A 7,013-nucleotide genomic window follows, 5' to 3' on the forward strand; every position below is an offset into this window, starting at 1 on the left:
GCTCTTCAGCCACGAGTCTGACTTCCTCTTCTGCCTCTGACAACGGTGACCTCTCCATCACTAACCCCAGTGGACACTTTATGTTTTGTCTTGTTCTCTCAGCAGCAGGCGCCGGTCAGCCAGTTCTCCCTCTTGAAATCCCCATCTTCTCTTGGCTTCAATAGTGCGTTCCCCTCCTTATTTTCCTCCTGAGTCCTCTGGTTGCTCACTCAGTCTGGTGCTCCAGAGCTGGCTTTTCTAAGGTGTAGTGCTGCAACCTCTTCTCCCCCACATCTTGTCCCCAGACCTCTTCTCTGAGTCCCAGATGCATGTATCCAGTTGCTCATTCACCCACTTTTCTCTTTTGTCTCATAGCTGCTACGCCCTGAATTGAAATAATTTTTCCAGTCACGGGTAACAGTATTTTTGGCTACCAACAAGAGGTAAAACAACAAAAAATGCCTTGAACAATAAGGATGTGTGTTATCTCACATTACCAGAAGTCCAGAGGCAAGGAAGCCGACCCGCAGCTCAATATCACCATCTCTACCTGGCTCCTTCCACCTTTCTCCTCCGTCAGCTCAGCATAAGGACATGGTCCTTAATGTTGGCCCTTCATGTTAGTGAAAAGGCTACTATTTCCAAGCATCCCAAAAATACCTTACTGAAAATGGATTTGTCCTAATGAGTATCTCCTTTTTATTAGGGAGATCTTTCTCCAGAAGCCCCTCTTCCCCTGAAAGACTGGATCACATGCTCATGACCTACCTACAAGAGAAGCTGTGAAGGTGAGTAAGGTTTCTGCATTTCTGTGGTCACTGTCATCTCTTACCTAGACTGCAGTAACAGTTTATTTGCTCTCCCACTTCTGCTCCTGCCTCACTTCAATCTGTCTTATACATACTGCAGCTGAATGAATGTTTTAAAGTACAATGTGTATGTGGGCACAATGTCAATGTATTTTCTCTTCTCCATTGAGAAGTTTTCCACCATCAAGACTAGGCCAGGAGGTGACACTCATAGCTGCAAAGAAAGGTCTGCCCAAAGAAGTTATTGCTCAGTTCTGAGTTTTAAACCTAAACTTTTAAAGATTTTATTTATTTGAGAGAGAGTGAGAGAGAGAGCAAGCGCGAGGGGAGGGGAGGGTCAGAGGGAGAAGCAGACTCCCTGCTGAGCAGGGAGCCCCAATGCAGGACTCAATCCCAGGACTCCAGGATCATGACCTGAGCCCAAGGCAGTCACTTAACCAACTGAGCCACCCAGGCGCCCTTAAACCTAAACTTCTAAGAGCTCATAGCAAGCCACAATCTTAAAAGCAAGGCTTTCAAAAGAGAGAAAAAAGAACCAGGAACCAAAGCTTTGGACATTTACCCTAGAGCAAGAAACCCAAGATATAATATAAGAGAAATTTCCTGCAACCTAGGTAAAAAATTATTTCCGGGGCTGGGGAGAAGTTTGAAGAGCTTTGGAAGAGAAGACACCCATCTGGGTCCCTGAGAATGGACCCGACGCTCATCCTACAACCCTCAGCTGAGATGACAAACAATTCAGATTAGAAGGATAATATAAAAGCAGAGGGGTCCATGCCTGGTTTCCCCTCTCTACCTCTGGAAGAGGCACACTTCTCTGCGCCAATGCAGGGAGAGTGCAGTAGAAGATGCCTAGGATGTGGTCAAACAGGGAGAGGACCTGAGATGGTGCCCCTAGAGCCATACTCCTCATGAAAGTTATAGGGAACTCCCAAAACCCCCACGTGCACTGGCATGGGACCCTGAGAAGGTCACTGAAACATGTAACTTAGGGTCTGGACAGGTTAACAATGCACGGTAATGAGCTCATGATCAGAGGCCAGCAGCAGCAAATGCTAGCCCATGAGCAGAGGTGGTGGGACAGGTCTCACTACCTGCAGGGGCCAGGAAGGAACTGGCTGGCATGTATGCCAGAGCCCCTGCTGCCATGAGATTATCTATCCAGCTTCCCCAACCCCAGATGCCACCAAAGAAGAAAGGAAGTAGTTGGAGGAAGGCGGCTTGGAATAACCAAAATTTGAGCCTGACAGTGACTGAGGTCATGATGAACTGGACCCAGACAGACAGCAAACAAAAATGCAGGCTGGGATGAGAACAGCTGCTGGCCTGCGGCAATCTAGGGGCTCCAAAAAAAAGCTGAGTTTCATTTTAGAAAACAGAGGAACTTATTTTTTTGTACAGTTGTGGGAAGTATATATAAATTTTGTGCCCTGTCCACTGCTCAAGGTCAGTCTCTAAGTTTTCAACAATACCTCTTTGCATTCAAGATAAAGTCTGCATGGTCTGATCCCTGCCTGCCTCTCCACCCTCATCTCTAGCTAGTATCGGTAGCAGAGGAAGAATTGCAAACGTGGACTCAGGAGCCTGTGTTTCAAACATTTCTATACTTTGGTTTCCCTGTATTTAAAATAGAGATCAGAATAGTGACCTGTTGTTGAAGAACACTGGTCCCTTGATAGAGGATAGTATAACTGGATATGCACTGTGGCCTCTTCCTTTGAAGCAGATTTCTTGAGGTTTGCTAACCAAGACTCCAAGGTCTGTCTCCGCTCCCCCGTGGACCGTCATGAATATTACAAGGTCCTTCCTTCCCTGCTGACCACCAGGCAGTTCCCAGAAGACATCTTAGGAAGCCCTTAATCTTGACGTGGTAAGATGTACAGAGGTCACTTAACTTCTGCTTAGTGGCAACTTTTTGTATGAATGCAGACTTCAGTTAATGGCAAAAGCTGCATTTTAAAAAAATGTGACTTGATATTGTTTTGTTCCCACAACAATTTGGTGTGGTCTTAGCCAGATCAGGATCAAAAAAGAACAGCAGAGGTAGACCAAGTGCACTCCTGGTAAAGCCCCTGGGTGTCCACTTTCACATCTTCTCTCAACACTCCCCATGTGCCAGCTCATGCTGTGGGTGAATTCTGGTCCGCTCAAGGCATGCAAATGCCCGTCCATGTATGTGTGCACACATGTGATTGTTGTGTCTGTGTCTGGGGAGGTGAGATAGCGTCCAACCAATTACATTTATTTTCTTCGGTTAAAAACTCATTTATGAATCTGGTTGTATTAAAAACATTTATTCAAAATTTGGATGTTTTTCATTAAATATTTTTTTACATTTTAAAAAGGAGATAAAAGTAGAACACTGAAAGTTTTTAATGTTTTACTTTTATTTTAAAGAATGTAATCTTGGGGGTGCCTGGATGGTTCAGTCAGTTAAGCGTCCCACTCTTGATTTTTGCTCCGGTCATGATCTCAGGGTCCTGAGACTGAGCCCCATATCAGGCTCTGATTCTTTCTCTCCCCCTCCTCCTTGCCCCCCCCCCAAAAAAAAGTAATTTTGTTTTTTTCTATGGCAGTGTGGTCACTACCTGTGGTAGGCAGCATGATGCCCCCCCCCCACACCAATGTTCATGTCCCAATCCCTGGAACCACAAATCTGTTATTTCACATGACAAAAGGGACTTTGTAAATGTGCTCATGCTAAGAATCCTGAGTGCGGAGATAATCCTGGATTGCACAGGCCGGCCCAATGCAATCCTTTTATGTGAAAGGGGGAAAATAAGAGTCAGACAAGATGTGGCAATGGAAATAGTGGTTGAGGTGATGTGACGGTCCAAAGATCATGGGCAACCTCCAGAAGCTGGAAAAGGCATGGAAGGTATGTCCTACAGCCCCCTGAAGGAATGTTGCCTTAACACCTTGATTTTAGGCCTGTGAGATGCATTTTTGACTTCTGACCTCCAGAATGGTAAGATAGTATGTCTGTGGTTTTAGGCCACTTAACTTGCTGTAATTTGTTACAGCAGCAATAAGAAATATTACCAAGTGCAAAACTATGAATTTGCAGCATGGCGAATTTGATTCCATGCAAGAATTTGGATTTTTCCTCTAAAACTCAATAGTTAATGTAAATATAAAACTTCACATTTTAGTGTTACAATTGGTTGTAGCAAGACCCAGATAATCTGGGAATATGTGGATCTAAAGATTTTTCACTTCAACATTTGGCATAAAATTTATAGGAAAGGGCAATATCCAACCCACTTTCTAACAGTAATTGATTCATTTAATTATAATTTATTTTTTAACACTCTGATTACTTAACATTCTTGACTTTTAGAAATCTGAGTGTCTATAGCACTGAAGTAGTGGGTATTTGTATTTACTGGAAGACCTGAGAAATTAAAGTTCTGTACTAGGATTATTAAAAAGATAATAACACGTATGTGATTTTTGACCCACAAATAATGACAATGATTTTACAGGCTTGTATTTGTACTTATCCTTCCTTAGTAAATTATCTTCTTTTAAAGAATCCTTCTGGGGCGCCTGGGTGGCTCAGTTGGTTAAGCGCCTGCCTTCGGCTCAGGTCATGATCCCGGAGTTCCGGGATCGAGTCCCACATCAGACTCCCTGCTCAGCAAGGAGCCTGCTTCTCCCTCTGACCCTCCCCCCTCTCATGTATCTCTCTCTCTCATTCTCGCTCTAATAAATAAATCTTAAAAAAAAAATAAAGAATCCTTCTGGAATAAAATTGAAGGCTTTGACTGGCACTGGATTTTGACCAATCTAAAGAAGGTGGAGGGAGTTTGTGGAAGCAGTGCCTACAATTGCTCAAGGATGTGGAGTGCTGAGGGGGTAAGCACAAAGCAGGTGTGGAGGTGGAGATGATGGCCAGAGTGGTTTGTTACATTAAGCAAATAAATACATAGACTGAAAAATAAGAAAATAGAATAATGAAACTTGGGTTTTTATTGCTAGAGAAGTTATTTATAAACACAAAGAGAAGATTCCAAAAATCCTGAGATGTTGGATTGGAATTGAAGGTAAAGATACGACTGTTTTCCTAAAAATACAGATATACAAGTAAAGACAATTACAGATGTGTCTTTATATATAAGCTAATATACATACACTTCCTGACCCATGTCCACTGAGGCCTAGAAGCAATGAACCTTACTAGCAATAAGCACACCACACACTCAAATCTTGATTTTTTTTTTTTTAAGATTTCATCTATTTGTCAGAGAGAGAGAGAGCATGAGTGAGTGCGTGTACAAGCAGGGGGAGCGGAAGGCAGAGGGAGAAGCAGGCTCTCTGATGAGGACGGAGCCCAATGTGGGACTCAATCCCAGAACCCTGGGATGACCTGAGCTGAAGGAAGACACTTAACTGATTGAGCCACCCAGGTGTCACTCAAATCTTGATTTCTAAATACCATCCTCCACTAAAAAGAAACAAAGCTCCTTGGAGAAATGGCTAGGCAAGGAAGGGAGCAAAGAATGACAGGATGACAGGGACATGTCAGAAAAACTCAAGAGCCAGCTAGACGTGGCTCTCTGGCCATCAAAATGACAGCAGCAGAGCACCACCACTGAATAAAAGAGAAATCGAGTCCATACTGATATAAATAAATAAAAAACAAAAGGGAAGTCTCTCCCTTATAGAACACCAACTAATAAATGTGAAATGAACAACAGAAATTTTATATGTGCTGCCGAAGCGAGCACTGAACAATAGAAATTTTAAAAAGCACTATTTGGTGGGGTGGGGGTGGGGGGGCGCCTGGCTGGCTCAGTTGGTAAAGCAGGTGACTCGATCTCAGGGTTGTGAGTTCAAGTCCCACACTGGGTGTAGAGCTTACTTTAAAAAAACAATTAAAAAAATAAAAAGCACTCTTTGGCAATGATCACAGTGATCCAGGCAAAAGTCACTGATAGAACTTAAAGTCAACAGGCAAAGGTTGATAAAGGATAAAATAATGGGGGGCGCCTGGGTGGCTCAGGTGGTTAAGCGTCTGCCTTTGGCTCAGGTCACGATCTCCAGGTCCTGGGATCGAGCCCCACTTCCGGTTACCTGCTCAGCGGGAAGCCTGCTTCTCCCTCCCTTTGCCTCTCCCCACTGCTCCTGCTCTCTCTCTCTCTGTGTCTCTCTGTCTCAAATGAATAAATAATAAAAACCTTTAAAAAAAAAAAAAGAATAAAATAATGGTGGAATTTTGGAATATCTCCCTACAAAATACTAATCAATTTACAAATGAAAAAAAGGAGAAACCTAGCAGACATCTACATGACTAGGTAATCAAGATGAGCATCACCCACGATAGGATGGGTTGCAGCACAGCACCATTCCTGTGGTATTCCTACCGAGAAACATGACCTGCATCTGGTCCTCAGGAAACATCCACGGACCCCGAGCCATCTCCAAAGTCTGTGGTCTTTAGTAATAAAAACTATTAGGGACAAGAAGGATGGAAGACCTCTCCCAGCATGAAGAAGACTGCACCTATGATTATGGATGGGACCCTAGAGCAGAAAAGAAGAGACATTGACATAGTTGGCAAAATCCAATGGAGTCTGTGGATTGGACCTTAATACTGTTCTGACACTGATTTCCTCATGTGGATGGTTACAGAATGGCTACCTAGGAGTGTCCGCTTTGGGGAAATATACATGCAAATATTTGGGGTTATGGGGCATCGCGTCTATAGCACATTCTCAAACGGTTCAGAAAAAGACCAAGGAAAATGGGGATGTACACGTACAAACACACACACACACACACACACACACACAATTCCTGTTATTTGTGGTTTCCACATTTGTGAATTTGCCTATCTGCTGAATTCACCTGTCACCCCAAAATCGATACTCGTGGTACTTCAGTTATTCGCCAACACGTACTGAGTAGCAAAACCTCGAGTTGCCTGAGAAACACACTTCCAGTCAAGGTGGGACAAGACGACACTTTCCTTCTTTCTCGTTTCAGTTCTGATACGGTAAATAAGCTTCCGTTCCACGGCCTAGTTAGTGTTACGGTCTTCACATTTTTAAGCTTTCTGGTGGCAATCTTTCGGTTTCAAGTGGCCTCCAGGCTGGTGTTTAGGTGCTGTCCAGTTTCCTAAGCACCAGGAGGCTGCGATGCACCCTCCAGAGAACAGCAGCGGACAGGCTGGGTTCAGGCGTGACTTACAGCACGGCGGGCCCTGAGTTCCACGTGAACCAA

Source organism: Callorhinus ursinus, unplaced genomic scaffold (genome assembly GCF_003265705.2).
Source record: "Callorhinus ursinus isolate GAN/ISIS: 27379988/994484 unplaced genomic scaffold, GSC_fseal_2.0 scaffold70, whole genome shotgun sequence".
Classification (NCBI taxonomy): Eukaryota; Metazoa; Chordata; class Mammalia; order Carnivora; family Otariidae; genus Callorhinus; species Callorhinus ursinus.